The sequence below is a fragment of the Chiloscyllium punctatum genome, chromosome 33 (genome assembly GCF_047496795.1).
Source record: "Chiloscyllium punctatum isolate Juve2018m chromosome 33, sChiPun1.3, whole genome shotgun sequence".
In the NCBI taxonomy this organism is placed as follows: domain Eukaryota; kingdom Metazoa; phylum Chordata; class Chondrichthyes; order Orectolobiformes; family Hemiscylliidae; genus Chiloscyllium; species Chiloscyllium punctatum.
Genome location: NC_092771.1, coordinates 43,179,728 through 43,201,894, shown reverse-complemented (window position 1 = coordinate 43,201,894; position 22,167 = coordinate 43,179,728).

The following is a 22,167-nucleotide window of genomic DNA, read 5'->3' as shown; positions in this document are numbered from 1 at the left end:
GCCAGGGAAGTGCAGACTGACCTCACTCTGTCAATCTAACACACCCAGGAAAGAGCAGACTGACCCCACTCTGTCAATCTAACACACTCAGGAAAGAGCAGACTGACCCCACTCTGTCAATCTAACACACCCAGGAAAGAGCAGACTGACCCCACTCTGTCAATGTAACACACCCAGGGAAGACCAGACAGACAACACTCTGTCAATGTAACACACCCAGGGAAGAGCAGACTCACCCCACTCAGTCAATTTAAAGCACCCAGGGAAGAGCAGACTGCCCCCACACTGTCAAAACAACACACCCAGGGAAGAGCAGACTGCCCTCACTGTCAATGTAACCCACCCAGTGAAGAGCAGACTGACCCCACCCTGTCACTTTAACACAACGAGGGAAGAGCAGACTGACCCCACCCTGTCATTGTAACATACCCAGGGAAGAGCAGACTGACCCCACTCTATCAATGTAGCACACCCAGGGAAGAGCAGACTGACCCCACTCTGTCAATGTAACTCACCCTGGGAAGAGCAGACTGACCCCACTCTGCCAATGTAACAAACCCAGAGAAAAGCAGATTGAACCCACTCTGTCAATGTTACACACCCAGGGAAGAGCAGACTTACCCCACTCTCTCAATGTAACACACCCAGGGAAGAGCAGACTGACGCCACTCTGTCAATGTTACATGCCCTGGGAAGAGCAGACTGACCCCACTCTGTCAATGTTACACACACAGGGAGCAGCAGACTGACCCCACTCTGTCAATGTAACAGTCCCAGGGAAAAACAGGCTGACCCCACTCTGTCAATGTAACTCACCCAGGGAAGAACAGACTGACACCACTATGTAAATATAACCCACCCAGGGAAGTGCAAACTGACCCCACTCTGTCAATTCAACCCACCCAGGGAAGAGGAGACTGACCCCACTCTGTCAATGTAACCAACCCAGGGAAGACCCGCCTGACCCCACTCTCTCAGTGTAAAACACCCTGGGAAGAGCTGACTGACGCCACTCTGTCAATGTAACACATGCAGGAAAGAGCAGACTGAACCCACTCTGTCAGGGGAACAGACACAGGGAAGAGCAGACTGACACCACTCTGTCAATGTAACACACCCAGGGAAGAGCAGACTGACCCCACTCTGTCAATGTAACACACCCAGAGAAGAGCAGACTGGCCCCACTGTGTCAACGAAACACACGCAGGGAAGAGCAGACTGACCCCACTCTGTCCATGTAACAAATCCAGGGAAGATATGACTGACCTCAGTCTGTCAATATAACACACCCAGGGAAGAGGAGACTGACCCCGGTCTGTCAATGTTACCAACCCAGGGAAGACCCGCCTGACCCCACTCTCTCAGTGTAAAACACCCTGGGAAGAGCTGACTGACGCCACTCTGTCAATGTAACACATGCATGGAAGAGCAGACTGACCCCACTCTGTCAGGGGAACAGACACAGGGAAGAGCAGACTGACCCCACTCTGTCAATGTAACACACCCACGGAAGAGCAGACTGACCTCACTGTGTCAATGCAACACACCCAGGGAAGAGCTGACTGACCCCACTCTGTCAATGTAACACACTCCGGGAAGAGAAGATTGACCCTACTCTGTTCATGTAACACACCCAGAGAAGAGCAGACTGACCTCACTGTGTCAATGCAACACACCCTGGGAAGAGCAGACAGACCCCACTCTGTCAATGTAACTCAAATAGGCAAGAGTAGACTGACCCCACTCTGTCAATGTAACATACCGAAGGAAGAGAAGACTGACCTCACTCTGCAAAATTTCTCACGCAGTCAAGCGCAGACTAACTGCACTCTGTCAATGTAGCTCAAACAGGCAAGAGCCGACTGACACCACTCTATCAATCTAGCTCAAACAGGCAAGAGCAGACAGACACCACTCTGTCAATGTAACACACCCAGGGAAGAGCAGACTGACACCACTCTGTCAATGTAACACACCCAGAGAAGTGCAGACTGACCCCACTCTGTCAATGTAACACATCCAGGGCAGAGCAGACTGGCCTACTCTGTCAATGTAACACATCCAGGGAAGAGCAGAATGACCCCACTCTGTCAGTGTAACACACCCAGGGAACAGCAGACTGACCCTACTCTGTCAATCTGTCACACGCAAGGACAAGAAGAATGACCCCACTCAGTCAATGCAACACACCCAGAGAAAAGCAGACTGAGCTCACTCTGTCAAGGAAACACACGCAGGAAAGAGCAGACTGACCCCACTCTGTCAATCTAACACACCCAGGAAAGAGCAGACTGACCCCACTCTGTCAATCTAACACACCCAGGAAAGAGCAGACTGACCCCACTCTGTCAATGTAACACACCCAGGGAAGAGCAGACAGACAACACTCTGTCAATGTAACACACCCAGGGAAGAGCAGACTGACTCCACTCTGTTAATGTAACACACCCAGAGAAGAGCAGACTGACCTCACTCTGTCAATCTAACACACCCAGGAAAGAGCAGACTGACCCCACTCTGTCAATCTAACACACCCAGGAAAGAGCAGACTGACCCCACTCTGTCAATGTAACACACCCAGGGAAGACCAGACAGACAACACTCTGTCAATGTAACACACCCAGGGAAGAGCAGACTCACCCCACTCAGTCAATTTAAAGCACCCAGGGAAGAGCAGACTGCCCCCACACTGTCAAAATAACACACCCAGGGAAGAGCAGACTGCCCTCACTGTCAATGTAACCCACCCAGTGAAGAGCAGACTGACCCCACCCTGTCACTTTAACACAACGAGGGAAGGGCAGACTGACCCCACCCTGTCAATGTAACACACCCAGGGAAGAGCAGACTGACCCCACTCTATCAATGTAGCACACCCAGGGAAGAGCAGACTGACCCCACTCTGTCAATGTAACTCACCCTGGGAAGAGCAGACTGACCCCACTCTGCCAATGTAACAAACCCAGAGAAAAGCAGATTGAACCCACTCTGTCAATGTTACACACCCAGGGAAGAGCAGACTTACCCCACTCTCTCAATGTAACACACCCAGGGAAGAGCAGACTGACGCCACTCTGTCAATGTTACATGCCCTGGGAAGAGCAGACTGACCCCACTCTGTCAATGTTACACACACAGGGAGCAGCAGACTGACCTTACTCTGTCAATCTCTCACACGCAAGGACAAGAAGAATGACCCCACTCAGTCAATGCAACACACACAGGGAAGAGCAGAGTGACCCCACTTGGTGAATGTAACTCACACGGGGAAGAGCAGACTGACCCCACTCTGTCAATGTAAAACACCCAAGGAAGAGCAGACTTACCCCACTTTGTCAATGGCACACACTCAGGGAAGAGCAGACTGACCTCAGTCTATCAATTTAACTCAAATAGGCAAGAGTAGAGTGACCCCACTCTGTCAATGAAACACACCCATGCAAGAGTAGACTGACCCCACTCTGTCAATGTAACCCACCCAGGGAAGATCAGACTGACCCCACTCTGACAATGCAACACAACCAGAGAAGAGCAGACTGACCCCACGCTGTCAATGTAACACACCCAGAGAAGAGCAGACTGACCCCACTCTGTCAATGTAACACACCCAGAGAAAAGCAGACTGAGCTCACTCTGTCAAGGAAACACACGCAGGAAAGAGCAGACTGACCCCACTCTGTCAATCTAAGACACCCAGGAAAGAGCAGACTGACCCCACTCTGTCAATGTAACACACCCAGGGAAGAGCAGACAGACAACACTCTGTCAATGCAACACACCCAGGGAAGAGCAGACTGACCGAATTCGGTCAATGTAACTCAAATATGCAAGAGTAGACTGACCTCACTCTGTCAATGTAATATACCGAAGGAACAGAAGACTGACTTCACTCTGCAAAATTTCTCACGCAGTCAAGCGCAGACTAACTGCACTCTGTCAATGTAGCTCAAACAGGCAAAAGCAGACTGACACCACTCTGACAATGTAAAACACGCAGGGAAGAGCAGACTGACACCACTCTGTCAATGTAACATACCCAGAGAAGAGCAGACTGACCCCACTCTGTCAATGTAACACATCCAGGGAAGAGGAGTCTGACCCCACTCTGTCAATGTAACACACCCAGGGCAGAGCAGACTGGCCCACTCTGTCAATGTAACACACCCAGGGAAAAGCAGACTGAACCCACTCTGTCAATGTAACACACCCAGAGAAGAGCAGACTGACCCCACTCAGTCAATGTAACACAGCCAGGGAAGTGCAGACTGACCTCACTCTGTCATTGAAACACGCAGGAAAGAGCAGACTGACCCCACTCTGTCAATTTAACACACCCAGAGAAGAGCAGACTCACCCCACACTGTCAATGTAGCACACCCACAGAAGAGCAGACTGACCCCACTCTGTCAATATAACACAACCAGGGAAGAGCCGAGTGACCCCACTCTGTCAACGTAACACACCCAGGGAAGAGCAGTCAGAACCCACTCTGTCAATGTAACACAACCAGGGAAGTGAAGACTGACCTCACTCTGTCAATGTAACACATGCAGGGAAGAGCAGACTGACCCCACTCTGTCAATGTAACACACCCAGTGAAGAGCAGTCAGACCCCATCTGTCAATGTGACTCACCCAGGGAAGAGCAGACTGACCCCACTCTGTCAGTGTAACACGCCCAGGGAAGAGCAGACTGACCCTACTCTGTCAATCTGTCACACGCAAGGACAAGGAGAATGACCCAACTCTGTCAATGTAACACACACAGGGAAGAGCAGAGTGACCCCACTCTGTGAATGTAACTCACACAGGGAAGAGCAGACTGACCCCACTCCGTCAATGTAACCCACCAGTGAAGGGCAGACGGATCCCACTCTGTCAATGTAAAACACCCAAGGAAGAGCAGACTGACCCCACTTTGTCAATGTCACACACTCAGGGAAGAGCAGACTGACCCCACTCTGTCAATGTAACACACCGAAGGAAGAGAAGACTGACCACACTGCAAAATTACTCACACAGGCAAGCGCAGACCAAAATCCGCTCTGTCAATCAAACATACACAGGCAAGAGCAGACTGACTCCACTCTGTCAATGTCACCCACCCAGGGAAGAGTAGACTGACCCCTCTCAGTCAATGTAACACAGCCAGGGAAGTGCAGACTGACCTCACTCTGTCATTGAAATACGCAGGAAAGAGCAGACTGACCCAACTCCGTCAATGTAACACACGCACGGAAGAGCAGACTGACCCCACGCTGTCAGTGTAACAGACACAGGGAAGAGCAGACTGACCCAACTCTGTCAATGTAACTCAAACAGGGAAGAGCACACTGACCACACTCTGTAAATGTAACTCACCCAGGGAAGAGCAGACTAACCCCATACTGACAATGTAAAAAAACACAGAGAAGAGCAGACTGACCCCACTCTGTCAATGTAACACAACCAGGGAAGAGCCGAGTGACCTCATTCTGTCAATGTAACACACCCAGGTAAGAGCAGTCAGACCCCACTCTGTCAATGTAACACACCAGGGAAGAGCAGACTGACCCCACTCTGTCAATCTGTCACACGCAGGGACAAGAAGAATGACCCCACTCTGTCAATGTAACACACACAGGGAAGAGCAGAGTGACCCCACTTGGTGAATGTAACTTACACGGGGAAGAGCAGACTGACCCCACTCTGTCAATGTAAAACACCCAAGGAAGAGCAGACTCACCCCACTTTGTCAATGGCACACACTCAGGGAAGAGCAGACTGACCTCAGTCTATCAATTTAACACAAATAGGCAAGAGTAGACTGACCCCACTCTGTCAATGTAACACACCCAGAGAAGAGCAAACTGGCCCAACTCTATCAATGAAACACACGCAGGGAAGAGCAGACTGAACCCACTCTGTCAATGTAACAAACCCAGGGGAGAGATGACTGACCTCAGTCTGTCAATATAACACACCCAGGGAAGTGCGGACTGACCCCACTCTGTCAATCTAACACACCCAGGAAAGAGCAGACTGACCCCACTCTGTCAATCTAACACACCCAGGGAAGAGCAGACAGACAACACTCAGTCAATGTAACACACTCAGGGAAGAGCAGACTGACCCCACTCTGTTAATGTAACACACCCGGAGAAGAGCAGACTGACCTCACTCTGTCAATGCAACACACCCAGGGAAGAGCAGACTGACCCCATTCTGTCAATGTAACTCAAATAGGCAAGAGTAGACTGACTCCACTCTGTCAATGTAACATACCGAAGGAAGAGAAGACTGACCTCACTCTGCAAAATTTCTCACGCAGTCAAGCGCAGACTAACTGCACTCTGTCAATGTAGCTCAAATAGGCATGAGCAGACTGACACCACTCTGTCAATGTAAAACACCCAGGGAAGAGCAGACTGACCCCACTCTGTCAATGTAACACATCCAGGGAAGAGGAGTCTTACCCCACTCTGTCAATGTAACACACCCAGGGCAGAGCAGACTGGCCCACTCTGTCAATGTAACACACCCAGGGAAGAGCAGACTGAACTCACTCTATCAATATAACACAACCAGGGAAGAGCCGAGTGACCACACTCTGTCAATGTAACTCACCCAGGGAAGAGCAGACTGACCCCACTCTGTCAGTGTAACACACCCAGGGAAGAGCAGACTGACCGTACTCTGTCAATCTGTCACACGCAAGGACAAGAAGAATGACCCAACTCTGTCAATGTAACACACACAGGGAAGAGCAGAGTGACCCCACTCTGTGAATGTAACTCGCCCAGAAAAGAGCAGACTGACCCCACACTGTCAATGAAACACACCCAGAGAAGAGCAGACTGATCCCACTCTGTCAATGTAACCCACCCAGAGAAGAGCAGACTGACCCCACTCTGGCAATGTAACACACCGAGTGAAGAACAGACTGATCCCACTCTGTCAATGCCACCCACACAGGGATGAGCAGACTGACCCCATTCTGTCAATGTAACACACCCACGGAAGAGCAGATTGACCCCAATCTGTCAATATAACACATCCGGGGAAGAGCCGAGTGACCCCACTCTGTCAATGCAACACACCCAGGAAAAGCAGTGAGACCCCACTCTGTCAAAGTAACTCACCCAGGGAAGAGCAGACTGACCCCACTTTGTCAATGTAACACAACAAGGGAAGTGCAGACTGACCTCACTCTGTCAATGTAACACATCCAGTGAAGTGCAGACTGACCCCACTCTGTCAAAGTAACTCACCCAGGGAAGAGTAGACTGACCCCTCTCTGTCAATGTAGCACACCCAGTGAAGAGCAGACTGACCTCACTCTGTCAATGTACCACAGCCAGGGAAGAGCAGAATGAGCACAGTCTGTCAATGTAACTCACCCATGGAAGACAGACAGACCCCACTCTGTCAATGTAACACACCTAGGGAAGAGCAGACAGATCCCACTCTGTCAATGTAACACACCCAGCGAAGAGCAGACTGACGCCACTCTGTCAATGTCACCCACCCAGGGAAGAGCAGACTGACCCCACTCAGTCAATGTAACACAGCCAGGGAAGTGCAGACTGACGTCACTCTGTCATTGAAACACGCAGAAAAGAGCAGACTGACCCCACTCCGTAAATGTAAAACACGCAGGGAAGAGCAGACTGACCCCACGCTGTCAGTGTAACAGACACAGGGAAGAGCAGACTGACCCAACTCTGTGGTCAGTCTGCTCTTCCCTGTGTCTGTTACACTGACAGAGTGGGGTCAGTCTGCTCTTCCCAGCGTGTGTTACATTGACAGAGTGATTTCAGTCTTCTCTTCCTTCGGTGTGTTACATTGACAGAGTGAGGTCAGTCTGTTCTACCCTGGGTGCGTAACATTGACAGAGTGGTGTAAGTCTGCTCTTGCATGGATGTGTTACATTGACAGAGTGAGGTCAGTCTGTTCTACCCTGGGTGTGTAACATTGACAGAGTGGGGTAAGTCTACTCTTGCATGGGTGTGTTCCATTGACAGAGTGGGGTCAGTCTGCTCTTCCCTGGGTGTGTTACATTGACAGAGTGGGTTCTGTCTGCTCTTCCCTGGGTGAGTTACATTGACAGAGTGGGTTCTGACTGCTCTTCCCTCGGTGTGTTACGTTGACAGAGTGGGGTCAATCTGCTCTTCCCTGGGTGAGTTACTTTGACAGAGTAGGGTCAGTCTGCAGTTCCCTGGTTGTGTTACATTGACAGAGTGGGGTCAGTTTGCTCTTCCCTGGGTGAGTTACTTTGACAGAGTGGGGTCAGTCTGCTCTTCCCTGGGTGTGTTACATTGACAGAGTGGTGTCAGTCTGCACTTACCTGGTTGTGTTACATTGACAGAGTGGGGTCTTACTGCTCTACCCTGGCTGTGTTGCATTGACAGAGTGAGGTCAGTCTGCTCTTCACTGCATGTGTTACATTGACAGAGTGAGGTCAGTCTGCACTTCCCTTGTGGTGTTACATTGACAGAGTGGTGTCAGTCTGATCTTCCCTGGGTGAGTTACATTGACAGAGTGGGTTCTGACTGCTCTTCCCTCGGTGTGTTACGTTGACAGAGTGGGGTCACTCGGCTCTTCCCTGGTTGTGTTATATTGACAGAGTGGGGTCAGTCTGCTTTTCTCTGGGTGAGTTACATTGACAGACTGTGGTCATTCTGCTCTTCCCTGGCTGTGGTGCATTGACAGAGTGGGGTCAATCTGCTCTTCCCTGGGTGAGTTACTTTGACAGAGTGGGGTCAGTCTACTCTTGCATGGGTGTGTTCCATTGACAGAGTGGGGTCTGTCTGCTCTTCCCTGGGTGTGTTACATTGACAGAGTGGTGTCTGTCTGCTCTTCCCTGGGTGAGTTACATTGACAGAGTGGGGTCAGTCTGCACTTCCCTGGGTGTGTTAAATTGACAGAGTGGGGTTAGTCTGCTCTTCACTGGGTGTCTGACATTGACAGAGTGGGGTCAGTCTGCTCTTCACTGGGTGTGTTACATTGACAGACTGGGGTCAGTCTGCTCTTCACTGGGTGTGTTACATTGACAGAGTGAGGTCAGTCTGCACTTCCCTGGTTGTGTTACATTGACAGAGTAGGGTCAGGCTGCTCTTCCCTGCGTGTGTAACATTTACAGAGTGGGGTCAGTCTGCTCTTCACTTGGGTGTGTTACATTGACAGAGTGAGGTCAGTCTGCTGTTCCCACGGTGTGTTACATTGACAGAGTGGGGAAAGTCTGCGCTTGATTCTGTTAGTAATTTTGCAGAGTGAGGTCAGTCTGCTCTTCCCAGAGAGGGTTTCATTGACAGAGTGGGGTCAGTCTACTCTTCCCTGGGGGTGTTACATTTTACAGAGTGGGGTCAGTCTGCAGTTCCCTGGGTGTGTTACATTGACAGACTGAGGTCAGTCTGCTCTTCACTGGGTGTGTGAGATTGACAGAGTGGGGTCAGTCTGCGCTTCCCTGGGTGTGTTACATTGACAGAGTGGGGTCAGTCTGCTCTTCCCTGGGTGTGTTACATTGACAGAGTGGGGTCAGTCTGCTCTTCACTGGGTGTGTGACATTGACAGAGTGGGGTCAGTCGTCTCTTCACTGGGGGTGTTACATTGACAGAGTGGGGTCAGTCTGCGCTTCACTGGGTGGGTTAAATTGACAGAGTTGGGTCAGTCTGCTCTTCCCTGCGTGTGTAACATTTACAGAGTGAGGTCAGTCTGCTCTTCCCTGGGGGTGTTACATTGACAGAGTGGGGTCAGTCTGCTCTTCCCTGGGTGGGTAAAATTGACAGAGTAGGGTCAGTCTGCTCTTCCCTGCGTGTGTAACATTTACAGAGTGGGGTCAGTCTACTCTTCCCTGGGTGTGTTACATTGACAGAGTGGGGTTAGTCTGCGCTTGATTCTGTTAGTAATTTTGCAGAGTGAGGTCAGTCTGCTCTTCCCTGAGAAGGTTTCATTGACAGAGTGGGGTCAGCCTGCTCTTCACTGGGTGTGTTACATTGATAGTGTGGGGTCAGTCTACCATTCCCAGGGTGTGTTACGCTGACAGATTGGAGTCTGTCTGCTCTTGCCTGTGTATGTTTGTTTGACAGAGCGGGGTCAGTCTGCGCTTGCCTGTGTGAGGAAATTTGCAGAGTGAGGTCAGTCTTCTCATCCTTCGGTGTGTTACATTGACAGAGTGAGGTCAGTTTGTTCTACCCCGGGTGTGTTACATTGACAGAGTGGGGTAAGTCTCCTCTTCCTTCGGTGTGTTACATTGACAGAGTGGGGTAAGTCTCCTCTTCCTTCGGTGTGTTACATTGACAGAGTGAGATCTGTCTGCTCTTCCCTGAGTGTGTGACATTGACAAAGTTGGGTCAGACTGCTCTTCCTTGGGTGTGTTATCTTGACAGAGTGGGATCCGTCTGCCCTTCCCTGGGTGGGTTACATAGACAGAGTGAGGTCAGTCAGCTCTTCCCTGTGTGAGTTACATTCAAAGAGTTGGGTCACTCTGCTCTTCTCTGTGTGTGTTACAATGACAGAGTGGGGTCATTCTGCTTATCCTTGCGTGTGTTACATTGACAGAGTGGGGTCAGTCTGCTCTACCCTGGTTGCTTTACATTGACAGAGTGGGGTCAGTCTGCTCTTTCCTGGGTGGGTTACATTGACAGAGTGGGGTCACTCTGCTCTTCCCTGACTGTGTTACATTGACAGAGTGGGGTCTGTCTGCTCTTCCCAGGGTGTGTAACATTGACAGAGTGGGGTCAGTTTGCTCGTCCCTGCGTGTGTTACATTGACAGAATGTGGTCAGTCTGTCTTCCCTGGGTGAGTTCCATTGACAGACTGGGGTCATTCTGCTCTTCCCTGGCTGTGGTACATTGACAGAGTGAGGTCAGTCTGCTCTTCACTGGGTGTGCGACATTGACAGTGTGGGGTCAGTATGCTCTTTCCTGGGTGTGTTACATTGACAGAGTGAGGTCAGTCTGCACTTCCCTGGTTGTGTTACATTGACAGAGTGGGGTCAGTCTGCTCTTCCCTGGGTGAGTTACTTTGACAGAGTGGGGCCAGTCTGCACTTCACTGGGTGTGTTACATTGACAGAGTGGGGTCAGTCTGCACTTCCCTGGTTGTGTTACATTGACAGAGTGGGGTCAGTCTGCTCTTCCCTGGGTGAGTTACATTGACAGAGTGGGGTCTGAATGCTCTTCCCTGGGTGTGTTACATTGACACAGTGGGGTCAGACTGCTCTTCCCTGGGTGTGTTACCTTGACAGAGTGGGGTCACTCGGCTCTGCCCTTGTTGTGTTACATTGACAGAGTCGGGTCAGTCTGCTCTTCTCTGGGTGTGTTACATTGTCAGAGTGGGGTTAGTCTGCTCTTCGCTGGGTGAGTTACATTGACAGAGTCGGGTCAGTCTGCTCTTCCCTGGGTGTGTTACACTGACAGAGTGGGGTCACTCTGCTCTTCTCTGGGTGTGTTACATTGTCAGAGTGGGGTTAGTCTGCTCTTCGCTGGGTGAGTTGCATTGACAGAGTCGGGTCAGTCTGCTCTTCGCTGGGTGAGTTACATTGACAGAGTCGGGTCAGTCTGCTCTTCCCTGGGTGTGTTACACTGACAAAGTGGGGTCAGTCTGCTCTTCTCTGGGTGGGTTACATTGACAAAATGAGGACAGTCTGCACTTCCCTGGTTGTGCTACATTGACAGAGTGGGGTCAGTCTGCTCTTCCCTGCGTGAGGTACATTGCCAGAGTGGGGTCTGACCGCTCTTCACTGGGTGTGTTACATTTACAGAGTGGGGTCACTCGGCTCTTCCCTGGTTCTGTTATATTGATAGAGTGGGGTCAGTCTGCTCTTCTCTGGGTGTGTTACATTGACGGAGTGGGGTCAGCCTGCTCATGCCTGGGTGTGTTACATTGACAGAGTGGAGTCAGTCTGCTCTTCCCTGGGTGTGTTGCATTAACAGAGTGGTTTCACTCAGCTCTTCCCTGGTTGTGTTACATTGACAGAGGGGGGTCAGTCTGCTCTTCTCTGGGTGTGTAACATTGTCAGAGTGGGGTCAGTCTGCTCTTCCCTGGGTGTGTTACATTGACAGAGTGGGGTCACTCTGCTCTTCCCTGGGTGTGTTACATTGACAGAGTGGGGTCAGTCTGCTATTCCCTGGGTGAGTTACATTGACAGAGTGGGGTCAGTCTGCTCTTCCCTGTGTCTGTTACACTGACAGAGTGGGGTCAGTCTGCTCTTCCCTGCGTGTGTTACATTGACAGAGTGATTTCAGTCTTCTCTTCCTTCGGTGTGTTACATTGACAGAGTGAGGTCAGTCTGTTCTACCCTGGGTGCGTAACATTGACAGAGTGGTGTAAGTCTGCTCTTGCATGGATGTGTTACATTGACAGAGTGAGGTCAGTCTGTTCTACCCTGGGTGTGTAACATTGACAGAGTGGGGTAAGTCTACTCTTGCATGGGTGTGTTCCATTGACAGAGTGGGGTCAGTCAGCTCTTCCCTGGGTGTGTTACATTGACAGAGTGGGTTCTGTCTGCTCTTCCCTGGGTGAGTTACATTGACAGACTGTGGTCATTCTGCTCTTCCCTGGCTGTGGTGCATTGACAGAGTGGGGTCAATCTGCTCTTCCCTGGGTGAGTTACTTTGACAGAGTAGGGTCAGTCTGCACTTCCCTGGTTGTGTTACATTGACAGAGTGGGGTCAGTTTGCTCTTCCCTGGGTGAGTTACTTTGACAGAGTGGGGTCAGTCTGCTCTTCCCTGGGTGTGTTACATTGACAGAGTGGTGTCAGTCTGCACTTACCTGGTTGTGTTACATTGACAGAGTGGGGTCTTACTGCTCTACCCTGGCTGTGTTGCATTGACAGAGTGAGGTCAGTCTGCTCTTCACTGCATGTGTTACATTGACAGAGTGAGGTCAGTCTGCACTTCCCTTGTGGTGTTACATTGACAGAGTGGTATCAGTCTGATCTTCCCGGGGTGAGTTACATTGACAGAGTGGGTTCTGACTGCTCTTCCCTCGGTGTGTTACGTTTACAGAGTGGGGTCACTCGGCTCTTCCCTGGTTGTGTTATATTGACAGAGTGGGGTCAGTCTGCTTTTCTCTGGGTGAGTTACATTGACAGACTGTGGTCATTCTGCTCTTCCCTGGCTGTGGTGCATTGACAGAGTGGGGTCAATCTGCTCTTCCCTGGGTGAGTTACTTTGACAGAGTGGGGTCAGTCTACTCTTGCATGGGTGTGTTCCATTGACAGAGTGGGGTCTGTCTGCTCTTCCCTGGGTGTGTTACATTGACAGAGTGGGGTCTGTCTGCTCTTCCCTGGGTGAGTTACATTGACAGAGTGGGGTCAGTCTGCACTTCCCTGGGTGTTTTAAATTGACAGAGTGGGGTCAGTCTGCTCTTCACTGGGTGTCTGACATTGACAGAGTGGGGTCAGTCTGCTCTTCACTGGGTGTGTTACATTGACAGACTGGGGTCAGTCTGCTCTTCACTGGGTGTGTTACATTGACAGAGTGAGGTCAGTCTGCACTTCCCTGGTTGTGTTACATTGACAGAGTAGGGTCAGGCTGCTCTTCCCTGCGTGTGTAACATTTACAGAGTGGGGTCAGTCTGCTCTTCACTTGGGTGTGTTACATTGACAGAGTGAGGTCAGTCTGCTGTTCCCACGGTGTGTTACATTGACAGAGTGGGGAAAGTCTGCGCTTGATTCTGTTAGTAATTTTGCAGAGTGAGGTCAGTCTGCTCTTCCCAGAGAGGGTTTCATTGACAGAGTGGGGTCAGTCTACTCTTCCCTGGGGGTGTTACATTGACAGAGTGGGGTCAGTCTGCAGTTCCCTGGGTGTGTTACATTGACAGACTGAGGTCAGTCTGCTCTTCACTGGGTGTGTGAGATTGACAGAGTGGGGTCAGTCTGCGCTTCCCTGGGTGTGTTACATTGACAGAGTGGGGTCCGTCTGCTCTTCCCTGGTTGTGTTACATTGACAGAGTGGGGTCAGTCTGCTCTTCACTGGGTGTGTGACATTGACAGAGTGGGGTCAGTCTGCACTTCCCTGGTTGTGTTACATTGACAGAGTGGGGTCAGTCTGCTCTTCCCTGGGTGAGTTACATTGACAGAGTGGGGTCTGTCTGCTCTTCCCTGGGTGTGTTACATTGACAGAGTGGGGTCTGTCTTCTCTTCCCTGGGTGTGTTACATTGACAGACTGGGGTCAGTCTGCTCTTCACTGGGTGTGTTACATTGACAGAGTGGGGTCACTCTGCTCTTCTCTGGGTGTGTTACATTGTCAGAGTGGGGTTAGTCTGCTCTTCGCTGGGTGAGTTGCATTGACAGAGTCGGGTCAGTCTGCTCTTCGCTGGGTGAGTTACATTGACAGAGTCGGGTCAGTCTGCTCTTCCCTGGGTGTGTTACATTGACACAGTGGGGTCAGACTGCTCTTCCCTGGGTGTGTTACATTGACAGAGTGGGGTCACTCGGCTCTGCCCTTGTTGTGTTACATTGAAAGAGTCGGGTCAGTCTGCTCTTCTCTGGGTGTGTTACATTGTCAGAGTGGGGTTAGTCTGCTCTTCGCTGGGTGAGTTACATTGACAGAGTCGGGTCAGTCTGCTCTTCCCTGGGTGTGTTACACTGACAGAGTGGGGTCACTCTGCTCTTCTCTGGGTGTGTTACATTGTCAGAGTGGGGTTAGTCTGCTCTTCGCTGGGTGAGTTGCATTGACAGTGTCGGGTCAGTCTGCTCTTCGCTGGGTGAGTTACATTGACAGAGTCGGGTCAGTCTGCTCTTCCCTGGGTGTGTTACACTGACAAAGTGGGGTCAGTCTGCTATTCTCTGGGTGGGTTACATTGACAGAATGAAGACAGTCTGCACTTCCCTGGTTGTGCTACATTGACAGAGTGGGGTCAGTCTGCTCTTCCCTGCGTGAGGTACATTGCCAGAGTGGGGTCTGACCGCTCTTCACTGGGAGTGTTACATTTACAGAGTGGGGTCACTCGGCTCTTCCCTGGTTGTGTTATATTGATAGAGTGGGGTCAGTCTGCTCTTCTCCGGGTGTGTTACATTGACGGAGTGGGGTCAGCCTGCTCATGCCTGGGTGTGTTACATTGACAGAGTGGGGTCAGTCTGCTCTTCCCTGGGTGTGTTGCATTAACAGAGTGGTTTCACTCAGCTCTTCCCTGGTTGTGTTACATTGACAGAGGGGGGTCAGTCTGCTCTTCTCTGGGTGTGTAACATTGTCAGAGTGGGGTCAGTCTGCTCTTCCCTGGGTGTGTTACATTGACAGAGTGGGGTCACTCTGCTCTTCCCTGGGTGTGTTACATTGACAGAGTGGGGTCAGTCTGCTATTCCCTGGGTGAGTTACATTGACAGAGTGGGGTCAGTCTGCTCTTCCCTGGGTGTGTTACATTGACAGAGTGGTGTCAGTCTGCACTTACCTGGTTGTGTTACATTGACAGAGTGGGGTCTTACTGCTCTACCCTGGCTGTGTTGCATTGACAGAGTGAGGTCAGTCTGCTCTTCACTGCATGTGTTACATTGACAGAGTGAGGTCAGTCTGCACTTCCCTTGTGGTGTTACATTGACAGAGTGGTGTCAGTCTGATCTTCCCTGGGTGAGTTACATTGACAGAGTGGGTTCTGACTGCTCTTCCCTCGGTGTGTTACGTTGACAGAGTGGGGTCACTCGGCTCTTCCCTGGTTGTGTTATATTGACAGAGTGGGGTCAGTCTGCTTTTCTCTGGGTGAGTTACATTGACAGACTGTGGTCATTCTGCTCTTCCCTGGCTGTGGTGCATTGACAGAGTGGGGTCAATCTGCTCTTCCCTGGGTGAGTTACTTTGACAGAGTGGGGTCAGTCTACTCTTGCATGGGTGTGTTCCATTGACAGAGTGGGGTCTGTCTGCTCTTCCCTGGGTGTGTTACATTGACAGAGTGGTGTCTGTCTGCTCTTCCCTGGGTGAGTTACATTGACAGAGTGGGGTCAGTCTGCACTTCCCTGGGTGTGTTAAATTGACAGAGTGGGGTTAGTCTGCTCTTCACTGGGTGTCTGACATTGACAGAGTGGGGTCAGTCTGCTCTTCACTGGGTGTGTTACATTGACAGACTGGGGTCAGTCTGCTCTTCACTGGGTGTGTTACATTGACAGAGTGAGGTCAGTCTGCACTTCCCTGGTTGTGTTACATTGACAGAGTAGGGTCAGGCTGCTCTTCCCTGCGTGTGTAACATTTACAGAGTGGGGTCAGTCTGCTCTTCACTTGGGTGTGTTACATTGACAGAGTGAGGTCAGTCTGCTGTTCCCACGGTGTGTTACATTGACAGAGTGGGGAAAGTCTGCGCTTGATTCTGTTAGTAATTTTGCAGAGTGAGGTCAGTCTGCTCTTCCCAGAGAGGGTTTCATTGACAGAGTGGGGTCAGTCTACTCTTCCCTGGGGGTGTTACATTTTACAGAGTGGGGTCAGTCTGCAGTTCCCTGGGTGTGTTACATTGACAGACTGAGGTCAGTCTGCTCTTCACTGGGTGTGTGAGATTGACAGAGTGGGGTCAGTCTGCGCTTCCCTGGGTGTGTTACATTGACAGAGTGGGGTCAGTCTGCTCTTCCCTGGGTGTGTTACATTGACAGAGTGGGGTCAGTCTGCTCTTCACTGGGTGTGTGACATTGACAGAGTGAGGTCAGTCTGCTCTTCCCTGGGGGTGTTACATTGACAGAGTGGGGTCAGTCTGCTCTTCACTGGGTGTGTGACATTGACAGAGTGGGGTCAGTCGTCTCTTCACTGGGGGTGTTACATTGACAGAGTGGGGTCAGTCTGCGCTTCACTGGGTGGGTTAAATTGACAGAGTTGGGTCAGTCTGCTCTTCCCTGCGTGTGTAACATTTACAGAGTGAGGTCAGTCTGCTCTTCCCTGGGGGTGTTACATTGACAGAGTGGGGTCAGTCTGCTCTTCCCTGGGTGGGTAAAATTGACAGAGTAGGGTCAGTCTGCTCTTCCCTGCGTGTGTAACATTTACAGAGTGGGGTCAGTCTACTCTTCCCTGGGTGTGTTACATTGACAGAGTGGGGTTAGTCTGCGCTTGATTCTGTTAGTAATTTTGCAGAGTGAGGTCAGTCTGCTCTTCCCTGAGAAGGTTTCATTGACAGAGTGGGGTCAGCCTGCTCTTCACTGGGTGTGTTACATTGATAGTGTGGGGTCAGTCTACCATTCCCAGGGTGTGTTACGCTGACAGATTGGAGTCTGTCTGCTCTTGCCTGTGTATGTTTGTTTGACAGAGCGGGGTCAGTCTGCGCTTGCCTGTGTGAGGAAATTTGCAGAGTGAGGTCAGTCTTCTCATCCTTCGGTGTGTTACATTGACAGAGTGAGGTCAGTTTGTTCTACCCCGGGTGTGTTACATTGACAGAGTGGGGTAAGTCTCCTCTTCCTTCGGTGTGTTACATTGACAGAGTGGGGTAAGTCTCCTCTTCCTTCGGTGTGTTACATTGACAGAGTGAGATCTGTCTGCTCTTCCCTGAGTGTGTGACATTGACAAAGTTGGGTCAGACTGCTCTTCCTTGGGTGTGTTATCTTGACAGAGTGGGATCCGTCTGCCCTTCCCTGGGTGGGTTACATAGACAGAGTGAGGTCAGTCAGCTCTTCCCTGTGTGAGTTACATTCAAAGAGTTGGGTCACTCTGCTCTTCTCTGTGTGTGTTACAATGACAGAGTGGGGTCATTCTGCTTATCCTTGCGTGTGTTACATTGACAGAGTGGGGTCAGTCTGCTCTACCCTGGTTGCTTTACATTGACAGAGTGGGGTCAGTCTGCTCTTTCCTGGGTGGGTTACATTGACAGAGTGGGGTCACTCTGCTCTTCCCTGACTGTGTTACATTGACAGAGTGGGGTCTGTCTGCTCTTCCCAGGGTGTGTTACATTGACAGAGTGGGGTCAGTTTGCTCGTCCCTGCGTGTGTTACATTGACAGAATGTGGTCAGTCTGTCTTCCCTGGGTGAGTTCCATTGACAGACTGGGGTCATTCTGCTCTTCCCTGGCTGTGGTACATTGACAGAGTGAGGTCAGTCTGCTCTTCACTGGGTGTGCGACATTGACAGTGTGGGGTCAGTATGCTCTTTCCTGGGTGTGTTACATTGACAGAGTGAGGTCAGTCTGCACTTCCCTGGTTGTGTTACATTGACAGAGTGGGGTCAGTCTGCTCTTCCCTGGGTGAGTTACTTTGACAGAGTGGGGCCAGTCTGCACTTCACTGGGTGTGTTACATTGACAGAGTGGGGTCAGTCTGCACTTCCCTGGTTGTGTTACATTGACAGAGTGGGGTCAGTCTGCTCTTCCCTGGGTGAGTTACATTGACAGAGTGGGGTCTGAATGCTCTTCCCTGGGTGTGTTACATTGACACAGTGGGGTCAGACTGCTCTTCCCTGGGTGTGTTACCTTGACAGAGTGGGGTCACTCGGCTCTGCCCTTGTTGTGTTACATTGACAGAGTCGGGTCAGTCTGCTCTTCTCTGGGTGTGTTACATTGTCAGAGTGGGGTTAGTCTGCTCTTCGCTGGGTGAGTTACATTGACAGAGTCGGGTCAGTCTGCTCTTCCCTGGGTGTGTTACACTGACAGAGTGGGGTCACTCTGCTCTTCTCTGGGTGTGTTACATTGTCAGAGTGGGGTTAGTCTGCTCTTCGCTGGGTGAGTTGCATTGACAGAGTCGGGTCAGTCTGCTCTTCGCTGGGTGAGTTACATTGACAGAGTCGGGTCAGTCTGCTCTTCCCTGGGTGTGTTACACTGACAAAGTGGGGTCAGTCTGCTCTTCTCTGGGTGGGTTACATTGACAAAATGAGGACAGTCTGCACTTCCCTGGTTGTGCTACATTGACAGAGTGGGGTCAGTCTGCTCTTCCCTGCGTGAGGTACATTGCCAGAGTGGGGTCTGACCGCTCTTCACTGGGTGTGTTACATTTACAGAGTGGGGTCACTCGGCTCTTCCCTGGTTCTGTTATATTGATAGAGTGGGGTCAGTCTGCTCTTCTCTGGGTGTGTTACATTGACGGAGTGGGGTCAGCCTGCTCATGCCTGGGTGTGTTACATTGACAGAGTGGAGTCAGTCTGCTCTTCCCTGGGTGTGTTGCATTAACAGAGTGGTTTCACTCAGCTCTTCCCTGGTTGTGTTACATTGACAGAGGGGGGTCAGTCTGCTCTTCTCTGGGTGTGTAACATTGTCAGAGTGGGGTCAGTCTGCTCTTCCCTGGGTGTGTTACATTGACAGAGTGGGGTCACTCTGCTCTTCCCTGGGTGTGTTACATTGACAGAGTGGGGTCAGTCTGCTATTCCCTGGGTGAGTTACATTGACAGAGTGGGGTCAGTCTGCTCTTCCCTGTGTCTGTTACACTGACAGAGTGGGGTCAGTCTGCTCTTCCCTGCGTGTGTTACATTGACAGAGTGATTTCAGTCTTCTCTTCCTTCGGTGTGTTACATTGACAGAGTGAGGTCAGTCTGTTCTACCCTGAGTGCGTAACATTGACAGAGTGGTGTAAGTCTGCTCTTGCATGGATGTGTTACATTGACAGAGTGAGGTCAGTCTGTTCTACCCTGGGTGTGTAACATTGACAGAGTGGGGTAAGTCTACTCTTGCATGGGTGTGTTCCATTGACAGAGTGGGGTCAGTCAGCTCTTCCCTGGGTGTGTTACATTGACAGAGTGGGTTCTGTCTGCTCTTCCCTGGGTGAGTTACATTGACAGACTGTGGTCATTCTGCTCTTCCCTGGCTGTGGTGCATTGACAGAGTGGGGTCAATCTGCTCTTCCCTGGGTGAGTTACTTTGACAGAGTAGGGTCAGTCTGCACTTCCCTGGTTGTGTTACATTGACAGAGTGGGGTCAGTTTGCTCTTCCCTGGGTGAGTTACTTTGACAGAGTGGGGTCAGTCTGCTCTTCCCTGGGTGTGTTACATTGACAGAGTGGTGTCAGTCTGCACTTACCTGGTTGTGTTACATTGACAGAGTGGGGTCTTACTGCTCTACCCTGGCTGTGTTGCATTGACAGAGTGAGGTCAGTCTGCTCTTCACTGCATGTGTTACATTGACAGAGTGAGGTCAGTCTGCACTTCCCTTGTGGTGTTACATTGACAGAGTGGTATCAGTCTGATCTTCCCGGGGTGAGTTACATTGACAGAGTGGGTTCTGACTGCTCTTCCCTCGGTGTGTTACGTTTACAGAGTGGGGTCACTCGGCTCTTCCCTGGTTGTGTTATATTGACAGAGTGGGGTCAGTCTGCTTTTCTCTGGGTGAGTTACATTGACAGACTGTGGTCATTCTGCTCTTCCCTGGCTGTGGTGCATTGACAGAGTGGGGTCAATCTGCTCTTCCCTGGGTGAGTTACTTTGACAGAGTGGGGTCAGTCTACTCTTGCATGGGTGTGTTCCATTGACAGAGTGGGGTCTGTCTGCTCTTCCCTGGGTGTGTTACATTGACAGAGTGGGGTCTGTCTGCTCTTCCCTGGGTGAGTTACATTGACAGAGTGGGGTCAGTCTGCACTTCCCTGGGTGTTTTAAATTGACAGAGTGGGGTCAGTCTGCTCTTCACTGGGTGTCTGACATTGACAGAGTGGGGTCAGTCTGCTCTTCACTGGGTGTGTTACATTGACAGACTGGGGTCAGTCTGCTCTTCACTGGGTGTGTTACATTGACAGAGTGAGGTCAGTCTGCACTTCCCTGGTTGTGTTACATTGACAGAGTAGGGTCAGGCTGCTCTTCCCTGCGTGTGTAACATTTACAGAGTGGGGTCAGTCTGCTCTTCACTTGGGTGTGTTACATTGACAGAGTGAGGTCAGTCTGCTGTTCCCACGGTGTGTTACATTGACAGAGTGGGGAAAGTCTGCGCTTGATTCTGTTAGTAATTTTGCAGAGTGAGGTCAGTCTGCTCTTCCCAGAGAGGGTTTCATTGACAGAGTGGGGTCAGTCTACTCTTCCCTGGGGGTGTTACATTGACAGAGTGGGGTCAGTCTGCAGTTCCCTGGGTGTGTTACATTGACAGACTGAGGTCAGTCTGCTCTTCACTGGGTGTGTGAGATTGACAGAGTGGGGTCAGTCTGCGCTTCCCTGGGTGTGTTACATTGACAGAGTGGGGTCCGTCTGCTCTTCCCTGGTTGTGTTACATTGACAGAGTGGGGTCAGTCTGCTCTTCACTGGGTGTGTGACATTGACAGAGTGGGGTCAGTCTGCACTTCCCTGGTTGTGTTACATTGACAGAGTGGGGTCAGTCTGCTCTTCCCTGGGTGAGTTACATTGACAGAGTGGGGTCTGTCTGCTCTTCCCTGGGTGTGTTACATTGACAGAGTGGGGTCTGTCTTCTCTTCCCTGGGTGTGTTACATTGACAGACTGGGGTCAGTCTGCTCTTCACTGGGTGTGTTACATTGACAGAGTGGGGTCACTCTGCTCTTCTCTGGGTGTGTTACATTGTCAGAGTGGGGTTAGTCTGCTCTTCGCTGGGTGAGTTGCATTGACAGAGTCGGGTCAGTCTGCTCTTCGCTGGGTGAGTTACATTGACAGAGTCGGGTCAGTCTGCTCTTCCCTGGGTGTGTTACATTGACACAGTGGGGTCAGACTGCTCTTCCCTGGGTGTGTTACATTGACAGAGTGGGGTCACTCGGCTCTGCCCTTGTTGTGTTACATTGAAAGAGTCGGGTCAGTCTGCTCTTCTCTGGGTGTGTTACATTGTCAGAGTGGGGTTAGTCTGCTCTTCGCTGGGTGAGTTACATTGACAGAGTCGGGTCAGTCTGCTCTTCCCTGGGTGTGTTACACTGACAGAGTGGGGTCACTCTGCTCTTCTCTGGGTGTGTTACATTGTCAGAGTGGGGTTAGTCTGCTCTTCGCTGGGTGAGTTGCATTGACAGTGTCGGGTCAGTCTGCTCTTCGCTGGGTGAGTTACATTGACAGAGTCGGGTCAGTCTGCTCTTCCCTGGGTGTGTTACACTGACAAAGTGGGGTCAGTCTGCTATTCTCTGGGTGGGTTACATTGACAGAATGAAGACAGTCTGCACTTCCCTGGTTGTGCTACATTGACAGAGTGGGGTCAGTCTGCTCTTCCCTGCGTGAGGTACATTGCCAGAGTGGGGTCTGACCGCTCTTCACTGGGAGTGTTACATTTACAGAGTGGGGTCACTCGGCTCTTCCCTGGTTGTGTTATATTGATAGAGTGGGGTCAGTCTGCTCTTCTCCGGGTGTGTTACATTGACGGAGTGGGGTCAGCCTGCTCATGC